Consider the following 23746-nt stretch of genomic DNA (forward strand, 5'->3'; position numbering starts at 1 on the left):
AATTTAGTATATAAACAAAGGCCTAACACTGAAGCACAACAACTAGTATTTGAATATATATGCTTGTTATACTCTTAACAAAGCATGTCAAGTTGTGCCTGAAGCAGCATAATATTGATTCTGATGACGTTTAATGATAGATGGTCATCTTTACATTAACTTTAGTAAACCAGATATTGCTAGGACATGCATGGATCCAGGATTTTTTTTTTCAATGGACCTACCAACAAAAATTAAGATATCTTTGGACATAAACACCCAAGCAAAAACTGTAAATTTTCCACATCTGAAAAGCCTAGAGGTTGTGGTTAGAAAAAGTAGTTTTAAGTCCCCACAAGCAACCAAATTATGAAGTAGAAATCTTAACCTATTCTATCAAGAGGTATGTACATGTATGTTATATACTCTTCAACAAAATGAAATGCATAGTAGAATTTTAGTGACACATTGAACATTTAGTATAATGATGCATTGATAAGACAATAATGTAGTAAGCAGCAGGAATACTATCTAAATGTCATAATTAATAAACAATTTTATAATCATAACTAGTTTAAGGCCAATAAAGATCAATATATCTGGTATGCCCCCGAAGACACAAATGATAACCATAAACGGCATCTAACGGAAGCAAATGTGTGTAATAAAAACTGTATAGGAATACTCTCCCACTCCAAATGTAGAACTTTGGTCAGCTGTTGCATAGTCTGTGGATGCGATAGTCTTTGGTAAATCATGTCAATCCATTTTTGTCCAATGCAGCTTAATTTGGATTAAATCTAGCGATTTAGATGACTGTGGCAGAAACAGGTTGCTGTTGCTTTGCAAGAATTAGAGTGTCAAACGAGCCGTACCGGTATGTGGCTGTGTATTGTGAGATTGCAATACGGCTCTAGGATGCTGCAAAATTAAATGGGCATGTTTAGGTAGAACATGGTTCGAGTACCTTTTTCCATCAAAGTCCATTGAATTCGAACCAAATCAATCTTACTTTCTTATAATACCGTTTTCTATCTCATTACACTACCAACACCAACTTTTTTAACGTCCTGGAGGCAGTTTATTACAAAGCATTAGCATTCTTAAACTTATAAGAGGCTTTCAGATAAACATTCTGGATTAGTAGCTGAACCAAAATGTTCAGCATTGATGCTGTGGTCATAGTCTATTGATCTGAGACCTCTGAAGTCGATATTTGGGGTGTTGTGAGGTCTAAACAATAGCATGAATAATCCTCTTGCAATAATTTGTAGTCAACTAAAACAGTCTTGTTAGATGATCTGTGTAGTTCAGGGATAGCTGTTGCTTTAGATGACGTCATTGCATTACATTCAAGCAATTTCCTAATCCTCTGAAGTGATGCTGTGCTGCTGATATCACACGTAGTCTACCATATTTTTTGCGTACATTGAGTGTTCGATGTTAATGGTTTATGTTTTATTGGTTAGATATGGCGCTGTGCGTAACATTTAAACCTCTTGCAATTGTAGATTGCAATACCCCTGCTTCCAGTCGCCCATTTTCCTTTTTGTGCTATGCAACATTCAGAGGAAGCATTTTTAGAAAGTGTCATTTTTCAGATTAAACCAGATTCAAAATATCGAGAACCCCCGCTTTTGATAGCCCCTTTGTACCAGAAGGAATTGCATCAGAATTCAACAAATGAAAATTGAGATCAAAATTTGGGGGGGGGATTTGCGAAATCAGATCTTTTTGTCTGCGAGACTTGCAGAACAGCTGCAAAGTTAACAATTGCATTAAAAAATCACGCATTTCACTAGAATACATCATATCCATATAAAAATAAAAGGTATGACAAAATTATTATACATTTTTCAGGGTGCTGTTCCTACTATGCGTTTCTTTTTTTTAAGAGTCTACATAACCTTGTACCTCTATTAAATGAGTTATTGTAAAGCCTAAAACACTGTGCATTTGATACTTATTTTTTAAATCAGTTTTTACTTCCCTCTTATTACACTGTACTAAAAGAATTCAAAAAACAATACTCTGAGACTAAATACATAAAGTTCCTATACTGTATTATCCAAGTTCAAAAGTAATGATTGATTGTTTATTGTTTAACGTCAGAATTCAAGAATTTTTCACTCATACAGAGACGTCACCATATGCCGGTGAATGGTTTCAAATTTAGACCCATAATCATCACTGAGGGCCATTGAGCAGTGATTGTTCTTTATCATGCCAACATATGCCTTGACATGGGACCTCCGTTTTTAAGATCATATCTGAAAGACCCGTGACTTTCACTTCTAATGCCGAACTCTTGGCGAAAGAACAATCACTACCTATGTATACCTCATAAGTTTGACACAGTGACACAAACGAGAATTGAACCCTGGCCTCCCGATCATGAATCGGACGCTCTACCACTAGGCTACTGTGAACGGTCAAAAGTAATGATGTGGACAGACATTTTTTAATCTATGTCCTCTAATTTTTAGTCCCTGGAATTCTGTATTCACTAAGTTATAATGATAGAAAAGTTAAATGACAGCTATCAACATCAGATTTTTTTAATTATAAATAAAATTATATTTACAATGTTCAATAAATTATAACACGGACGGATATAAACCAGATCTTGTATTTTCTTGTACTTCTTTAACAACATTGGATTTAGTCCCGAGTTTTGTAGAATCAGTCACAGGTCTATTCTGGTAAAAGATCATCACCCACGTCTTCATCAAACAAATCGTCATTGTCCGGTTTCCGAGCAGCTGCTGTCTTGGGACGCTCCATCTGTGGTCCTAAAGGATCTGAGTAGCTAGCATCTGAAACACAAATAGAAATGACAATAAATTTATGTTCTTCAATCAATGAATTTATTTTCTAGTATAAACCATAAAACAAAGAACATTTTTATTTGATAATGAAAGACAACTGTTACCACGCTAGACCAATACTGATTAAATGTATTTTTTGTATATCCACTGAATAGTGAATAATACTAACAAGTTTGTATTTTTTTTTTTTTTTGGTAAAAATCTCACCCATTCAAAGATTAATGATTTTTATCAGATAAATAAATAAATAAAGGTTGTATAAATTATCCATAGAAATACATTTATATTTCTGTCAAAAATTCTGATTTTTTTTTCTTTTTTAGGCTGTCTTTAATAATACTAATTCTTTATACATGTAATATATGCACATGAAAGAGAACTTCTGTGGTCAAATTAATAGTTGTTAAATCAATCTAATATTTGTGTAAATTTATTATGCATCTTTTCATAGATTTTACAAAAATTTTCAAAGTTTATAATCATGTTAGTGCATCCTAGGTCATGTTACAATTTCTACAGGTATATCTATATAAAGTAAGTTTGTATTGTTAATGTCCACCAATGTAACAACCTTGCCATATAAGATGGTTGTCTACATTTTATCAGTGATAAGTGTTGGCAGATTATTTTTAGGCTGTTTGCTACATAGAATTAGTGAGAAACAAGGATTGGTGCCAAATCGACAAAAATAGATAACAAAGGTAGAAATTCAGCAAAGAGAATTTAATACATTTTTTTTTTTAAACATTTAATGTGAAATTGCTTTCATAACTTTGTTTGGAGTTTTTGGAAAAAAAAATAAACAGGAAAAAGAATTAAAAAAAAAAAACAAAAAATAATGAACTGGATAGAAAAAGATTTCTGGAACACATTGTCAAGCTTAAATAAGAGGATGCTTAAGCAACATAAATATTATACTGATACATAAAGGAAGAAAAAAGGAATCTACCACCCACAGTCCAGCTTACCTTGATCTTCCACTGTGAAATAACAAAATATATTACTACACCCGTCATGCAACCCTCCCCTAAAGACTAACCTAACCATGCCCAGTGAGTATATATAGGCAGCATACTATAATCATACTTCTGTCTAAAATCTATATACACTAACATGCCTAATAGAAACAGTAATATAGATATGTACGTAACAATTTATGCTAACTTCTAAGAAATTTGACTATCTAAAGTAACCCATGACAGATATTATCATTTACATGTTTACTTTACACTATGATTTATATTGGTAAACTTAGACCAGTTTTTGTTATATATTACTACATATGATTATGACTTCTCCTCTCCTGATCTCTACCCTACACGATACAGTGTGACTACAATGTGATTACAGTGGTTACGTACCGATTTCCTGACGTCCGACCTGGTACGGCTCGTCACCAATGTCATCCAGATGAGGACGACGACCTTTAGATTTTCCTTTTCTGCCGCCTCCACTTCCTTCACGCTCTAAAAAAACAAACAATTCACATAAAAGATTAACATGATTAAATTCATTTACACAATCCTTGATTTATTAACTGGCAAGCAGTGACCTTCTAAAACTCTGTTATTGAATTTCCAGTTACTTCCCTTGTCTACTTACCTTCCTCTCCCCTCCTGCCACGCCCACTTCCTCGTCGAGTTCCACTGGTCGCCCTCTGGTGACAAAAAAAAATTACATCACATCATTCATGTATATATTTGTCTAAATGTCTTATTTATCATGACATGTTTGAGATGGCATTTTTCTTTCCATTGAACCATGCTGAGGATCATCTACTGTGAGTGAATAATTATGTTATATTAAACTTTAGGGATGTCAATTTTATTCAGACAGCTTAGTCGAATAGTCGGATGCTTTAGTCGAATGAAAGGTGAATATTAGTTTAATTTAAATTAATTTTTCATGTCATTTTTACTGTTTGTTTTTTACAGACGAGTTTACAATAATATTTAACCTAGTACGCTATGTCGCTATCACTATTATACAACAAATTTCTGAATTGAAAACATTTACGTAGTACAATGAAAACTGTACATCAATATGCATCCAATGTATTTAATTTCAAAATATATATATTAGCTGCACATTTTATCTTAATGGAGGATATCAAAGTGAAACACTTGCATTTGTCCTTTTTTTTACATAACGGTAGTACGTGTACCCCATAACTGAAGCCATTTCTATGCGTCTGTCAATGATTTTTGACTGGTAAACAATTAAAGTGTGTCTCTTATAAAAACAAAGAGAGAGTGAGAGCTTGGGATATATTTTAATTATGAAATTTAGTGCAAACAATAGAAGATTGTAATTATGAAATTAATATCAGAAAAAGAAAACAGAGTTTAATTACGCTCATAACTGACCCCAATTTACATGTATTTACAATTTTGTAATAGCTGTTTAATTAATATTCTTTCTGAATAGTTGTATCATGTCAGATCTTATTTTGAATCTGCAAAACTAAACAATTGCCCTCTCCATTTAAAACTGTAAGAGGTAGACAATCACCAACTATACCAAAACTGTAGATTTTGAAGACATGTTTGCCGAACATACATGTACATCGACGTCAATAATTTCCTTTGAACAGTTAAACCACACCCTTAACTTTACATACGAAAATATTGATCTGAAATGAAATGAGCAAATCTAAGTTGATTGCCTTGAATTCAAAATTACTTTGATGAAACACATTTCTAAAGAATAACCGACTAAAGAAATTTTAGTCGATAGTCGGTATGATCGAACGATAGTCGAGTACTCGAATATTCGTTGACATCCCTATTAAACTTACATTTTCCTTTACATATTTAACTTCTGATAATGAGCATGGTTAAAATTTTCACCTGTTCTCTGAGCTCTTTAGTTTTCTCTGCTTTCTTTAACTTGGTAGCATACTCCTGAGCTTCTGGTAACCCAAGATCTGAACAAATTCTCATTAGATACCGTAGACCTGTACAAATAAGATTATTATCAGATTCTTTCCTAATTACGTAAGAAGCACATAATTCGCTACATAAAATTTTTTTCATTCATTATTATTGTGCTTTTATATGTAAAATCTCTACAAGTTTATAGAAACAATGCATGTGGACCTATTGTTCTAATTGCAGACCCACACAAAATAAAAAAAAAACACTGGAACAGATTTTCGCTACACATGTATTGTGGAAAAGAAAAATGAATCTAATGAAAATGATGAAGGTATCTCCACTTAAAAAAAAAAAAGGATTATTTACTTGTATATATAGTTCTTCATTAGCAATGAAAAAATCTTTCATTTTTATAGTCTCTTTATGTATTTAGTGTAGTCTACTTGAAATGCCACATTACATTATAATCAGACTAAAACTGTATTTGGAGTAGCATTTTGAGAGTATTAAACAGAAATTTCTATTTTTAGTAACCGTGGCAACACCGTTCATTGAAGTGAAAAACTATACACAGAATTATGTACCTGAGTGTAGTCTACTTGTGTGCCAAGTTACATTGAAATCAGACCAAAACTGTAGGAGGTGTAGCATTTTGAAATAATTTCACAGAAATTTCTATTTTTAGTAACCAGAGAACACCGTTCATCGAAATCAAAAATTGATATACAGAATTATGTATCTTAGTGTAGTCTACTTGTGTGCCAAGTTACATTGAAACCAAAACTGTAGGAGGAGTAGCATTTTGAAAGAATTTCACAGAAATTTCTATTTTTAGAACCACGTCAACACAGTTCATCGAAATCAAAAACTGATAAATAGATTTATGTACCTTAGTGTGTTCTACTTGTGTGTCAAGTTATATTGAAATCAGACCAAAACTGTATGAGGAGTAGCATTTTGAAAGAATTTCACAGAAATTTCTATTTTTATATAACCACGCCAACCGTTCATCGAAATCAAAAACCGATATTACAGAATTATGTATCTTAGTGTAGTCTACTTGTGTGCCAAGTTACATTGAAATCAGACCAAAACTGTAGGAGGAGTAGCATTTTGAAAGAATTTCACAGAAATTTCTATTTTTAGTAACCACCGCAACACCGTTCATCGAAATCAAAAACCGATATATAGAATTATGTATCTTAGTGTAGTCTACTTGTGTGCCAAGTTAAATTGAAATCAGACCAAAACTGAGGAGTAGCATTTTGAAAGAATTTCACAGAAATTTCAAATTTTATAGTTAAACCACGGCAACAACGTTCATTGAAATCAAAAACCGACAGAATTATGTATCTTAGTGTAGTCTACTTGTGTGCCAAGTTATATTGAAATCAGTTTTACTGTAGGAAAAGTAGCATTTACAAAGAATTTCACAGAAATTTCATGACTTTTTACTGTAACCAGACAACACCGTTTGAAATCAAAAACCGATGCAAACAGAATTATGTATTTTAGTGTAGTCTACTTGTGTGCCAAGATATATTGAAATCAGACTAAAATGTAAGAGGAGTAGCATTTTGAAAGATTTAACAGAAATTAATATTTTTATTGTGAACCACGGCAATACCGTTCATCGAAATCAAAAACCGATGATACAAAATTATATATCTTAGTGTAGTTACTTGTGTGCCAAGTTATATTAAATCGAGACCAAAACTGTTGGCATAGCCAGTAGCATTTTGAAAGAATTTCACAGAAATTTCGACTATTTTTAGCAACCACGGCAACTGCGTTCATCGAAATCAAAAACCGATACACAGAATTAAGTGTAGTCTATCTTGTGTGCCAGTTATTTGAAACAGAACAAAACTGTAGGAGGAGTAGCATTTTAAAATGTTTAAGAACTTACATTTAGCTACAGAATCTTTTAAAAACATACGAACTAGTCCGAATGAAGTTTTTAATTCAATCGTTAAGCTTTCTGGTAACTTTGACCAGTAGAGCTAAAAATGAATCTAATGAAAATGATGAAGGTATCTCCACTTAAAAAAAAAAAGGATTATTTACTTGTATATATAGTTCTTCATTATGATGAAAAAATCTTTCATTTTTATAGTGGACTTATTTATAAACTATAAATATTTTTAACCAAAATCCTTAAACTTTAAGAAATAGGGCGTCATATTAAATTTAAGGATTGTTTATGACAACAGTAACTCTTCAGTATAGTTGTCTTACATTCTATATATGTTAATTACCAGCTTATGAATCTATATATATATAAATAGCCAGGGCTTTGATAATAACAAAACTTCTTCTGTAACAACTGGCAATCATCAACTGCCATTTCACCTGCGCAGGCCTGTTAAATAGTTCAGGGAGGTTTTACATGTAAATAGTTATACAAAAAGTAATACAAAATAATGCCTCTCTATTTACTAATTTAAAGAGAGAGAATAAAGGACATTCAAAGATGGAAAAGAATAGACATGCAGTGTACACTGTTTTATATTCTACAGTTTAAACAAATGAAATACTTTACCACATTTATTATTCAAATGATTCTATGTTGTGATTTTTTTGTTTTCTACGTTCTCTCTGATAATGAACCTCTAGTTTACTGGTAATAAACAAACTAATAGCCCTGACTTACTGAACAATGGCTGCTCTCTCAAAGTAATGTATGGCTTTCTCACAGAACTGGGAGTCTATGTAGTAAGCCCCTAACCACTCAATAACAGGAATGTTGGAGGGGAAATACCGGTACGACTGAATATCAAGAAAGATTCATTATAATATATATTGAATTTACAAGAGTTGTCAAATTAAAAGGACATGAGTTCTTAATAGTGATAAGAGATCAACTCTAAACAGTGACGGATTGACCTATGACCTTACGTCGTAATAGTACTGGAAAACAATATTATCCCCCTATTGTCATAAATTTCTGTCCAACACAAAAGAACTCGAGGTAAAGGTTGTGGGGGAAATACTATAAACTGCATGAACCACTCTGTGGCCTGTGCTGTGTCTTCCAATTGGTCATGTCTATTTATAGGTCAAGAACATATAAACCATGATCATATAGTGTATACAGGGTTACTTTCGCCCAGTATTATTTTTGCCAAATTCCACAATGAATACAATTTAGCCCATTTTAAATTCTCCCAGTCATGGTTTTGTTAAAAAATTTACTGAATTATTTTCATTCACCATGTTGTAAATTCAACCATTAAGAGGGTAGGGCTATTATAAAATTAATAATTACAGGGGTGTTTTCCCTGTATACAGTAAAAAGTGTATTTGCTTTTCTTGAAACTCATATAAATGTTATTAATAAGACTCTTTCAGTATGATTACATAAATTTATAAAATGTTGAAATAATGCAAAGTAGTTATCAGTCAGAGAGAAGGATACAGATCTGCTATCTGGTACATGACCTGGGGACTGTTACGTAGAATAGCGTGAAGTTTGTAGAAACAGTCCAGTGCATCCTCTAACCGACTTATCTTTTTATTGGTTAACCCTGTAACAAGACAGAGATGTAAGTTAATCACTAATTTAAATACATACAGATTTTATAAAATGGAAATTTTTATCTTGAGATTTCAAAAACCTGAAAAAAAATATTAAGAACTGGTAGAAGATGATGACCCCTGACTAATGTAAAAACATAATTGTACAAAATCTGGTTATTGATAAGAGTTAACATCTTTTTGTGATCATTATCAAATTTTAACAACTGGTTTTACTAAAAAACACAAAACATTAGCAAAATGACCAATTAGATAGTAGGGAGAGCTGTTGGAATTTTGATATCTGGACCATCCTTGCACCATTTTTTACTCAATTTCATTTTCGTGTTTAATTGTCCTTGATATTACTTTTAAAAATTAAGAACCAGTATCAAAACCCGTTTAAACACATTTTTCTATAGGCTGTGCGTCATTTTTCATCGCTAATTCATAACAATTTGAAGGTTTTGGACAAAATTTAACCAAACCGGAAGTGACCTTGATCTTCGTCTGAGGTCAAAATTTTGCGTCACACCAGGTTAAAAGAGTGTCAAATTGTCCTGAAACAATCTTAGAAACATGAAAACAAACAATTTCAATCGTATGCAAATGATTAGAAATCGGTGCTTGTGACAGTCTTATATCAGCTCAAGCAGTCTCAATCATCCTTAAAGCGGTGCACTTACGTGCCAAACGCCCAAGGATATTGACCAAAAGGGATCTGTGTGATGATGCACTGTCAAATTCCCAGATCTGAATCCCATTGGACACATTTGGGATTTTTATAAGGAAATTCATCCCTCCCCCCTTCCACACAATTTCAGCGGTTTGGAAAGATCTATGCAGTAGGTGTGGCAGCAGATGGGTCAATTTCCTATTCAGGGATACATGGTATCCAAAAGTAAAGGATGTCTTGTAGTAATTGGAACGAGTGGTGGTCTAGCTACATAGAGGTTATTTTATGTGAATTTTCCGTTTGAGGGTACCTTATTTCCTTGACACTTTGCTTAAATTTCTGACGAGATACTTACATGAAATTCATGCAACATCGAACTGAAATATTCATCATTAAATATTAGTGTTGGCAACGAGTAGATAACCGGTTAAAGGAACGATAAGTATCGGTTAGTAAAACTGCTATTCGGTTACTCGCATGAAAAAAAATCTACATGGTAAATGCATATAAAATGATTGTTTTATGATTTATAAATGTACGTATACTTACATATTTCCCTAATTTTAGGTACCGTTAGACTTGATGTAATACATGGTTGTAGTGGATCAAATTGTTTTGATTAGTTTTCACAGTTTATATAATTAATAGCTTTGATTGCTTGGGGGTATACAACTTTTGAAGGCCTGAGTTATGATAACCTCATTTGATAATTTAACGAAATGCCGCCACAGACTAATTAAGCTTGGAGTCGTTAGAAAAAACCGTTGATTCAAAATCTCAACAAATTAACTATTAATTACAGAGAATGTAGATAATTATTCTTCTCCTTGTTAGCGACATATTTTGGGGGCTGAAAAGGAAAGCATAAGGAAAGCAATTGTGAGACGGTGATTGGCGATGTCTTTATTTGTCTTCTTGGTGTGTCAAATTCCTTATTTTCTTTAATTCAAAATTCGTTGACAATATCGCATGTGTGTATTGTAAATATAATGTCCATATACAGTACATTTGAGTATTACTACTACCGATAAGTAAAGCATATTAAGATGAATAAAAGATGTGTTAAATCATCCGAGTAACCGGGTACTCGATCGGAAGATGAAGCGAGTAACCGGTTACTAAAAATCGTCCGATTTGCCAACACTATTAAATATAAATTAAAGAAACGAAATATTGTATGCATTTGTTCTTTAAAACTAAAAAATTGTTAGGTGAACACTTAGAATTTTGGTTCAGTGTAGAAATTTTCTGTTTCAAGACTAATTCTCGTTACAGTGTATCTGATCCAGAGTTTGCACAATAAAGAATTTTATACCATTTCAAAATTGTTATTTCATTTCCTAGTACCAGTCTAATTAACCTAGAAATCAGAAAATCCTACTGTCTTACATACCATTTAGACAGACATCTACATGTATAAATAAAATTGTTACGGTAAAAGTTCAAAGAGGGTTTAAATTTGGAATGTATAATTCAAATTCAACAAAGAATGCATAAAATATATGCAATAAAACAAAAGCAATCAGGTAAAAAATGACTCTGACAGCAGAGAATAACTTCTATGATAAAACATTGATTCTGTGAACTATCAAAAAGCAAGTGGTCTCTCAAACACAATTCTAAGACTAATTATGTTAGTTTCTTCATTAATTTCTAAATGTTAATAATATGCTTTCTATAAACTCCCTACCCCCTTTTTCACAACAAAAGAAAAAAGAGAATTCCAAAGATTTCTATGTTTAACTTTTTCTTAGTGGTGGGAGTTGACACAGTGAAAAAGTACATGCTTTCAAATGAACAAAATTTCTTAGGCAATTTTTCTCAACAAAAAGAGGTCATAGGCCACATTTAGCTCACCTAATTTACAAAAGTCTGCATTGCATAATATTATCATTTACTTATGAACAGACAATTGGGGATGCTTACTCTACCATGGCACCTGATCCTCTGATGTTTTTGGAGGTATGTGTTTGGTCTGATATTTGGAATTCTTTTATTGGATTTCAGCATGATCATGCTTCATTATCTTCACTCTTAATATATATTTTAAAGATTTTTATATAAAAGACATTTTTCAGTCATTACAATTCCTTGGATGAAAACAAATACCGGGTAAATAAATAACCCAACCCAAATTGTATAGTTAACATCTTATATGCACTCAGAGCAATAATCAATTGAATTTAATCAATTTCAACCAATCAAAGACCAGAGTCACGATTTGTGCTTCATTTTTCTATCAATCAAATAAATGTTGATTGAATCTAAAAGAATGTCTAAATTAACCCAAAAATTGTTAAAAAAAATAATGATAACAACCAGCCATTCTGCCAATCAGATGCCATGGAGAACTCGGTAGAATTCTGATCTCTTGAAACATAGAAAACTGAGGTCATATGGGGGCAGAACAGTGTATTCTATGTTTATTTCAATAATCTTGACCTTTAACATTTGACCTTTGAGCCAAAAAACAAATGTCGACAAAGAAAGACTGTGTGATTGCTAAACTGCAATGCACATATTCTTGCATATGATTGTCTTGATAATCCTAATTAACAGCATTTTTCAGGGGATTCATGTCCTATTTTCCTGACACATATGCAAACTAACACATACAGAGAGACAGGTTACCAGACAAATATCTGATCAGAAAAACCTACATCAGCATTTGGTTCAGGTAAGATGAAAAGGACTCAGGAATGATACGAGAGAGCTGTTTTTCTCAGTATTTGCAAGATACAATTATGAAGTCATTCTTTTTTTGAATATTGTGGGGGGGGGGGGGGGGGGGGGGGGTCAGTTTAATAAATGAAATGATATCATAATATACACAATATATTTTCAGTTTACACATTTTTTGATAATTTTTTTTTTGGGGGGGGGGATAAAAAAGAATGACTTCAGGAGAAAGGGAGATAAACAAAATAAATGATAAAGAAAGTAGACAATATGCAATGGTAAATAAGCTAGTTATGCTGTATATACCTCTCCATGCTGTAGTGTAAACATAAAACACACAATAACTGACCCACGAAGTGATTATAACATCTGACAATACTAGGCTAAAACATTCAGTCTTCAGGCAAGTTATAATGCGTTAACTGTATTAGATGCTGATTAAAGGCAACAGAATGTAGTTTTCCAACTTAACAATTAAATCAAACAAATTTGCCATGATTTATTCATCAAGTATAGGCCAAGCAGACAGAAATTAGAATGACTTAAAAGTAATGGTTATAAGCGAAGTAAAACCTAAATATTCCTGCAGCATATTCACTGAATCAGTATGTATCATTTCTCCTTTTTAAACCTATAGCAGTAATTGAGCCTATAGCTATCAGATTGACAAGAGACAGCTGCCTTTGTTCTGTCAGACAGGAAGAGGAAGTGAAACAGGAAGTCAGATAACTCACCAGGAAGTACAGGAAGGACAGGTTGGTGGCAGCCGTGCTCGCTACTTTTGTGTCCTTCTTTTCAAAAGATTTCAGAGTCTCGATCGCCTAAAATATACATAAAATGATACACAACAGCAATACTCAGACTTTCTGTCAGAACTTGTTTATACTGTAACACAATTTCATACATTAGACATAAATCTTTTGTTATTCAGCATACAACTCATCTCGAATACAATTCATATCCTTTATTTCCAGCTACTACTCTTTATGAGTGAAAAATTCTTGAATGGGACATAAAACAACATAGTTTTTCAATCAATCAATCCAGCTACAAAACTCTCAAATTTACTTTATTTCTAAAATTACCTCATTGACTAAGTTTATGTGCATGCTTTAAAACCAAATTTTCTTGGTTCAAATTTTTCTACCTTGGTTGAAATTATTTTCACTTACTTGGTTGAAATCTTTCTCTTTCAGGAACATGATGGCCTTGTCGATTTCAAGGTCATGGGCAAGGTCAAGGTACTGTGAGGACTTCACTTGCTCTGTGCACCTGTTAATTCAGAATTATCATATCATATTGAGATGGAAGCTTTCTTAATCATCAAGACTTCTTTCTGGGTATAAATATTGATGTAAACAAACTTTTTAACCTGATTAAATTTTTTCTGTTGAAATAATAATATTGGGATTCAAAAATGCCATGTAACTACTTCTGATTTTTTAATCTTCATCATGGTTAAAATATTTCGGAATCTGCATGGAACTATAGTTCTACAGTTAATTCTCGATAAACCGCCACCTTTTGTAATCTAGAAATCATGGCGGTATAACGAATTTGGCGATGAATTGAATTTTCCATCTTTTAGAAAATAAGACGTAAAGTTATCGTTCTTAGAAATACCATTTAGCGATTGTATTCTCATTATCACATGTACATGTATATATAAACATATTTTTAAATTTAAAAATACTTCAAGTAATTTTTTTTATGTACAATTTCGCTAAAACAAAATATTAAGTTATGAAATTAAGACAAGTACATGTGTATGCATGTAAATCTGCACGTCTGATATTGAAAAAAAAATACTGGGTCGATCGTCGTGATATATTGCCTATTGTACGTAAAATAAGTTCTTGAATAAATTCGTTGTTTATGAAATCATTGTAAATGAAACGTTCACAATTTCTGACTTATAATTATTTTTAAAGCAAACTTTGCATTGTTTTTAAAAGCAGAGATCATCAAAATAATATCGTTATCGGCGTACTTTACAACGACCGCTTTCGTGGCGAAGCCTTGACTAAATGATTTTATTCAACAGAAAACAAAATTATTCTAACAGTTCATGTTAAAATTATTGTTTACTTAATTGCATGTACCTTGACTGGCTTTGCATGCTTTAATTACAACAAGGATAGCGTCAACCAATTAGCCGCGCTTCACTGACCACATGCACCTGTGGCGGTATTATCGAGATAATTGACACTTAAAAATGGACGTTTGTTGTGAAAACAGGGTGGCGGATGGCGGTATGCGAATTTGGCGTTATAAAGAGAATTTTATATAGCAGGAAAAACGTTCTTGGGAAATCATGGCAGTATCGCGAAAATGGCGATGAATCGAATGGCGATAATTCGAGAATTGACTGTATTCTTAATTTACATATATATATTACTTTGACATAAAGTTTTCATGAGGCATACTCTGCAACAAAATTTTTTAGCTTATTACTTGTACAAGTCATGTATTATCTTGGACGCAGGTATCAGATCGGTACTGCTCTGTGAACAGTAAACAAACTGATAACTGGACTTTATATATGCATGAATCAAATGAGGTTTGAATATTTTTGTATAAAGTTACAGACCAGTCGTATCCCAGGGAGAACTGGGCTTCGATGGCCGGTGAGATGATCTTGGCTGCTGTCTTAATGCAGTTCTCAGCATCGTACTTCCTGTTAACAAGAGTATTCAAGTTTTAGTGCAACATACTATTAAAGCACAACAGTTTCAGTGCTACAGAAGTGTATCACCAATCTTTCTTAGTTCTTCTTTCTTTCCCAGATTACCTCACCTTTTTCTCTCTATCTGTCGGAGGGAATCGTTTTTGATGACCTCCAGAATCAGGTTATAGTTTTTATCCTCCTGTCAATATTAACACAAAACAATGAGAGGTAATTCAGTTTTCAAAGAAGCCCTACAAACTGTAAACAAACTTGAATTAGCATTCTAAAAATTTTAATATCCATGTATTATGCCACCTTCTTGTACTTGCATATATTATTTTTGTTTGTAAATAATTTTTTGTTAAAATGTAGAATATTTCCTCAAGATATACATGTAAATTTCAAACTAAAGTTTGAAAATAAAAATTGAAAGTGAAAATAAAAATATTTTAATACGGTTTATATGAAATGTAATATTTCACTCTGTATATTTTTTGAGAAATGTGATACCCCATGTGGTAGATATTTGTCCTCGTCGTCAATTTTCAGGTCAACGGTCAGTAGCTTCTGGAACCCCCGCTTCATCTTCTCTCGGTCCCCCAGGGCAAAGTAACACAGGATGAGGTTAAAACCCGTCTTAAAGTTAGGAGATTCCTGCATGATGTGTTCAAATGACGTGATGGCATCATTATACTGACCCATCTTCACAAACACTATCCCTATATTCTGCATGATATTGGTCCTAGGTAAAAAGCATATGATAAAATTAATTACAATTTAAAGGATGCTTATATTACAATAAATTATTGTTAATGTAATACTGATAATCTGCAAAACAAACTTAAACAGGAGAAAAAAATTAATAAATACAAAATCCACTCAAAAATCAGTAACCTCCTTTTTAATATTTTTTTTATTCATAAATACAATTCTTTTAACTCGTTTTTTACACCCTTTTTCTGGCTACTCCTACATGTACTGCAATACTGAAATCATTACCTCATTTCCTTGTGAGAGTTGGGCACCTGATCTAGGGCCATTCTATAGAACTTGATAGCTTTGGGATAGTTCCTCTGTCTAAAGTAAATGTTCCCCATGTTCACCTTCAATCGACCTGTAACATTCCCCAAATGTGTTACATAGAAGATAGAATGTTCAAAACAATGAAAGATTCTCTTTCATTTTTTTATATGACTGTATGTTATCATGACATAATGTGACACCAGAATAAAATGAAATGAAAGATTAATACCATTATGAATATCAGAAAATTAACGACAAATATATTATATGATTATATATTTATTTCACTATCAAATTTCACACTTTTGTTTTAATCCTTTTTATTATTTTTAACCTACATTTGATGAAACTGAATTTTAAAACATTACAAAAACTGTAAAGCATGCAAAAATAAAACTAAATTTAAAATATCAAATGAAATCAACATAATTTCCAAAGGTATAAATCTCAATTAAAACATGAACCTCGTACCATAATTCATATCACCCATAGTCACATACACCTGAACTAAACAGGTTGTTCTCAATTTATTTTATGTTCCAAATCAAGTAGTGAAAATGTTTATCTTCATGTACAAATTCAATATTGACTAAGAAGGTATGTTTGTTTTATCAACTATACCATTTTATCAATGTTGAGGCAAAATGTAGCCCTACCTGCATTTGTAAACATTTTGTTTTTGACTATCACTTGATAAGTGTTGAGTGCTTCGTTAAACATCTCATTGGCAGCATACTGGTTGGCTAAGTTAAACAGCACCTAAAAAGTCATATTCATACACATTTATATTTAAATCGATAAAATCTAGTACAGAGCATACATGTGTCCAAATCATTTGTATTTTGTATATCAAATTTATCCTCTCTTGAATGATTAGAACAGGTCAAGACAGTTGTAAGTTATGCAACAAGAGGCCCATGGGCCACATCGCTCACCTGAGTACCAAGGGTAGGACTAGTATAAAATGTCTTTTTATTGTAAAGTTTAAATCCAAAAGTAGTCCCATGACCAATCATGGATTTGCTATTTTTTCGAAAATGATTGAGAAGAAGATTTTTAAAGAATTTTCCTATATATTTCTATGTAAAACTTTAATCGGCCATTTTGGCCCCGCCCTACCCCCAGGGATCATGATTTAAAAAAACTTGAATCTACACTACCTGAACATACTTCCATATAAATATGATGAATAATGGCTTTGTCATTCTTGAGAAGAAGATATTTAAAGAATTTTCCTATATATTTCTATGTAAAACTTTGGTCGGCCATTTTGGCCCCGCCCTACCCCCGGGGGTCATGATTTGAACAAACTTGAATCTACACTACCTGAGCATGCTTCCATATAAATATGATGAATTCTGGCTTTGTCATTCTTGAGAAGAAGATTTTTAAAGAATTTTCCTATATATTTCTATGTAAAACTTTGGTCGACCATTTTGGCCCCGCCCTACCCCCGGGGGTCATGATTTGAACAAACTTGAATCTACACTACCTGAGCATGTTTCCATATAAATATGATGAATTATGGCTTTGTCATTCTTGAGAAGAAGATATCTAAAGAATTTTCCTATATATTTCTTTGTAAAAATTTGGTCGGCCATTTTGGCCCCGCCCTACCCCCGGGGGTCATGATTTGAACAAACTTGAATCTACACTACATGAGCATGCTCCCATATAAATATGATGAATTATGGCTTTGTCATTCTTGAGAAGAAGATTTTTAAAGAATTTTCCTATATATTTCTATGTAAAACTTTGGTCGGCCATTTTGGCCCCGCCCTACCCCCGGGGGTCATGATTTGAACAAACTTGAATCTACACTACCTGAGCATGCTTCCATATAAATATGATGAATTATGGCTTTGTCATTCTTGAGAAGAAGATTTTTAAAGAATTTTCCTATATATTTCTATGTAAAACTTTGGTCGGCCATTTTGGCCCCGCCCTACCCCGGGGGTCATGATTTGAACAAACTTGAATCTACACTACCTGAGCATGCTTCCATATAAATATGATGAATTCTGGCTTTGTCATTCTTGAGAAGAAGATTTTTAAAGAATTTTCCTATATATTTCTATGTAAAACTTTGGTCGGCCATTTTGGCCCCGCCCTACCCCCGGGGGTCATGATTTGAACAAACTTGAATCTACACTACCTGAGCATGTTTCCCCATAAGTTTCATCTTTCCTGGCACAGTGTCTCTTGAGAAGAAGATTTTTAAAATATACCACTAAATTTTCATTAATTCCCAATTATCTCCCCTTGAATAAGGGCGTGGCCCTTCATTTGAAGAAACTTGAATCCCCTTCACCCAAGGATACTTTGTGGCAAGTTTGGTTGAAATTGGCCCAGTGGTTCTTGAGAAGAAGTCGAAAATGTGAAAAGTTTACAGACAGACAGACAGACGGACAGACAGACGGACGCCGGACAAAATGTGATCAGAAAAGCTCACTTGAGCCTTCGGCTCAGGTGAGCTAACAATAGTGCACAGATAATTAATTTGCAAAGACTAACAGTATATACATTATAGCAGTTTACAGTGGGTGAAGTGGAAGTTGCCTGACATGGTAGAGAAATGATAAAGATGTGGTTGAAGATAAACTTACAATGTAGAAAAGGTCAAGGTTAATTAAAAGGTGTGAACAGAATAGGTAAGGTCAATTTAATCCAAAGAGTAGGTAAGATCTAAGTTATTCATAGAATAGGTAAGGTCAAGGTTAACTCACAGAGTAGGTCAGGTCAAGGTTAATCTGATCTCCCATGGACTGTTGCTCCCTCTGTCGAACTAGAACTCTTTCTTTCCTCCCCGCTTCTTTAGCCTTTTCAAGAGCCTAAATACACAGAAGAAATGGACTCATCATGTTTCATTCTCAAATTTCTAGTTTCAAATTTGTTTGATTAAGCTCTGATAACAAAATAACAAATCCTGAACCAATGAAATTATCCCCACCAGACTAAGGTCTCCAGTGCTATTGGCAAAACAGCTCTCCTCTATCAGTTCATTGACTTTCTTCTCCAACTGACGGATCTTCTCCTCTGGGCTGTAATAAAGTACTCTATAGTATACTGTACAAAAACTTAACAAGTGTAGGTTTGAAATCATAAATTTTTACTTGTCATTAAATATGTGATACCAATACTACTGATTACTGTATTTTTAACAAGTTATCATGGAACACACAAACATTCAATCATTTAACATTATCGTAGAAGTTTTTTTTTTTTTTTTATAAAGCTGCTTATTTAATTGTCTGCATTGCTGACAACAGTTATTATAGATGGATCACTCTGTAAAGCTACCTACGTTTCCTCTGGCTTGGGCTCCAGTGGGGGAGCTGGTCCTGCCTGATTCATGGGATCAAAACCTGCAGCTGAAAACAAAGAAGTAAACTTACTCACATGGTAATAAACACTAAGTAAATTCAATTGATGGTTTATTCTTCAAAAAAACATTATGTCACATGAATCTTAACTAAAGTTGTACTTTTCTATCAAAAGTCTTCCCCTAAAACAGTACATTCTTCAGAAAAAAAGATTTGAAACCCATTCTGATTAGTGCCATTCATGTACACTACTCTTAGGTCATGAGAGTGTTCTTGTAATTTCTATACAGTACCATTGAGTGAGTGCCCTCCCCTATACCCTGCCCCTTGCACAGTTGTATACATGAGTGCAGCTCCCTTCCCCCTTACCTCTATTTCAGTCTGACGTACACCCTGCCCCTCTTACTGCTTGGTGAGTGCTCTCCCTTACCTCTATTTCCGGCTGACGTATACCCGGTCCCTCCCACTGCTGTTGAGTTCAGTCCCTTACCTCTATTTCCAGCTGATGTATACCCCGCCCCTCTCACTGCTGTCATTGGACGAGCCATATCCTGGCCTCCTCCCACTGCTCCTGTATTTAAGCGGCCCATGGAGGAGGGCATCCCCATTCTACCTCGCGCGGCTGTTCCAGGAACTCCCCCCAGTCCCCTGGCTGCTGTCTGTGATTCAGATTCATGAATAATGTCAATACTGCTGGTTATGAAATGCACAATACTTCAAAATCAGCCATATTTTCCCTTCTTGCATACCTCTACATGGCAGAATTTGGCAGAAAAATCTTTTGATTTTTTTTTTTTTGTGTATGAATCAATAATAAATCATCATCCTCAACAACATTTCAATCTATATAATATGACATATTGCTAATCATTTATTTAACTCACATTCTGGAATTCTGAGACATAGAGAAAAGTGTTTAATATATTGTAATAACTTCAGATGAGTCATGAGAGTACAATAACTTACAGGAGGAGGTCTCCGTCCATGACTTGTTCTCATCACAGCTTTCTGGAAGGATGTATCATGTTGTAAATCCTGCAATCAAAAAAAAGGTATCTTACATACAATCCTGTTTTCATGATAGACGGGGAGAATGGGAGATGGTCATCAAGAGTCAAGACTGAGTCTCAAATCAACATCCTCTCCCCAAACATGCAGATGCTAGCTCTCGCAACAAGGTTATAGTGGGCAAACATGCCCCAACCTTGTCACGCTTTAGCTTCCCTCTTATTTTCATCAGATGGGAAGGTATAATTTTCAGTACATAGTGAGACCCTTCTAGTGAACCACCAGTCAGAAGTGGGATTAATTAGCATGGAGACAAGACAGTGTCAGCAGAATTTTCAAAATGATTAGAAACAGATGGTACTTTTATAAAAATAGGAAGCACCTGTTGAAAGCATATTTCATTAAATATGTTATTGAATTTAGATTCTCTGTTGAATATTTTGACGAGTACAATCATGATTTCTGCTTAGTAAAAGTAATGGATATTGACAGATTTTAAAGGCCTGTGTCAGATTAGAATATTTTGCATGCAATGATAGTGTTGTTACGATAGTCGCCGACTATCGAAAAATCGTCGTTTAAAGGCCCAGATCGGCGACAATCGATTGTAAATATTATCATCGATAGATCGCTATATTTTTCATGCCGTATTTTTTAAGCCGATCAGGTTTAACTTTTATATTTACCAAAGGAACGTCACTCTAATCGGCGGTAAACAAAATGGCGAACGTGCATGGTGAAGAGGTTGACGCCTAATTATATCAATATCCTGGTGCAACACGATCTAAAGTTTGAAATTTTTTGGCTTTCTGAAAAAGGGCGATGGGCCTCCATGCAAAAATAATATACTGATGGACCCGGTTATTTGTAAATTGTGTAAAATGTCGTATGCCAATAAAGATAAGTTGAAGTTCGCGGTCAAATGTCATGGAATTCTACTCGTGCTGAATTAATAAATTTAACCTTTTTGATAGTTCAAATTATCGATTATGTAATCGATTGTGTTCCTCCGATTCAATTTGATAATCGATAGTAAAATATGTCCGATTTTACAACACTATGCAATGACTATATGCTACATCACTATACACACAGTATAATTACACACTCACATCAACATCCAAAGTGGCATTATAATCATTGAAGCCCCCATAAATGTCATCTTCGTCCTCGCCCGCTAAATGGACTTGTTCCATCATGTTCATGCGATTCATGTCAAGAAATTCTGTATAAGAGAAATGTCATTAGGTTTATGAATGAATGTTTTTCTCCTCTTCTAATGCATTTTATAAATACCCCTCCTTTTTAAAGCAATATGAGCTCAGACATGCATTTTTGAGAATTTTATTTTGCTGTTTAAATGTGATATTATGATTAATCTCTATGTAATCTAAACCCTTATGATCAATAAGACCAAAATGAAATTTTAAAATGTTTCAGAAGAAATATTTGTGTACAACCGAATATACAGTATTATATAAGAAATCATTATTGTACAGGACGACAATAATTCAATTTTGCTTTAATCAAAGCTTATAAAAAGTTCTTCATAGCAAATACGAACAACGGAAGTTAATAAATGTTCTATTTTACTGTCATTGAAATAGTTAATCACAAATATGCGACATTTTTTTTCTGATGTCAAACATGCAGCTATATTGCTTTAAAGGGTTTTTATCACGCATCAAAATTTCTTTAAAATTAAACACTAATATATTCTTGGAACATATAATTATCGTTTAATTATAAAATAATATTTTAAACTGTCGTATTTAAGCCATAATACGTCCGTAATGTAAGGTCTTCAGATTGAAAATCTCCACTAATTAGATAGGGGTCACGTGGTACTGAAACGTCATAGGTGTCAATGGGCAATTAGACCTCGTAAAGCGTATCGTAAGAAAACATCTACCGTATAGATACTTGCATGAAATAAAAAGAATACACCACTAGGTTGGAAGAAATTTTGATATTGAAAATAAAACTTTGGCTATGGATGCTATATGTATTATGGATGTTATATGTATTAACTTCTACAACAAAAAAATAAACAGAAAACATACCGTCAAAGTAGGACAGGGCATTGAAGACGAAGCCATTTATGACAACTCCTGGCTTCGACTGAATAGATCGAATTATTAACGTTTGACTTTTTAAATAATTATAAAAATGGTCGATATACGTTTTCTTTCTTTGTTATTTTAATAAATTATACATAAACAGATCTTGTGTATCTTCTATCTGTTCCAGCAATGAACATCATTTGATAGAAAGGGCACTTCGATCGTCAATGGCGTCGTGCGCCATTACGAACTTCACAAAACTTAGTACATGATGTGTGTGCCGGACTTTTAAAATGCCTATTGATAAATTATTTTTTTTTGAAAAATACTATTTCCATTAAATAGATATTTTATATAATACAGAAAAAATTGTGATCGTACATTAACGAATGCTCTGAATGGAAACATCCACGCACCGACCTAGTCCCTGGCAGGTAAAGAAAACTTCATAAAACCTTTCCTGTGCTGATTTTTCATCCAAACGCCACAAATTATATCTAATTATCTATCAATTAACCAATTATCATTTATTTAATTTCTAGTAGGGTTTACATACGAAGCCATTGAGCCGTTTTGTAAACACAATAAGTACTTCGCTTGACCAGGACTGACACCTATGACGTCATAGCAATGGCGCTCAACATCGGCGATCAAAATATGCATATTGAGAAATTTAAACTTTGAATCGCTGAAACACCGAAAATATTAATTTTCTAACAAAAAAAATTTGATGGAGGGTTTTAATAGCATATAAACTTTGTTATATCAAAACATCATGATGCATGATAAAAACCCTTTAAAAAGAAATATTCATTCAAATTCGTTCTTGTAAGAACTTCATTACGATTTTTTAGCAAGCAATCATAAACAGTCGTACAGTGAATTATTTTCTTAAATTTCAAGACAAATACGAAATTGGTTGATTATAAACTCTAAAAGAAACGATTCCAAACATTTTACAAACCATCAGTTCTCTCTGCTTGTTGGAATTTTTCGACTGCGCAAGAGAACTGCGCATTTACGGAAGTTTTTCTCTGGCAACTCTGACATCCGGTCTTATGATTTTGACAGAAAAAATAAATTTACCGTTCTAGAGATTAACAAATG

General features: G+C 33.3%; 1 pseudogene; it reads right to left on the reverse strand.

Annotated features, from left to right (window-relative positions):
• Positions 1 to 2520: 2520 nt before the first annotated feature.
• LOC134271636 (intraflagellar transport protein 88 homolog) lies at positions 2521 to 23732 on the reverse strand (annotated as a pseudogene).
• Between the last annotated feature and the right edge of the window lie 14 nt (positions 23733 to 23746).

Source organism: Saccostrea cucullata, unplaced genomic scaffold, assembly GCF_032062105.1.
Source record: "Saccostrea cucullata isolate Sc308-1 unplaced genomic scaffold, CSIRO_AGI_Scuc_v1 ctg2544, whole genome shotgun sequence".
NCBI classification, from domain to species: Eukaryota; Metazoa; Mollusca; class Bivalvia; order Ostreida; family Ostreidae; genus Saccostrea; species Saccostrea cuccullata.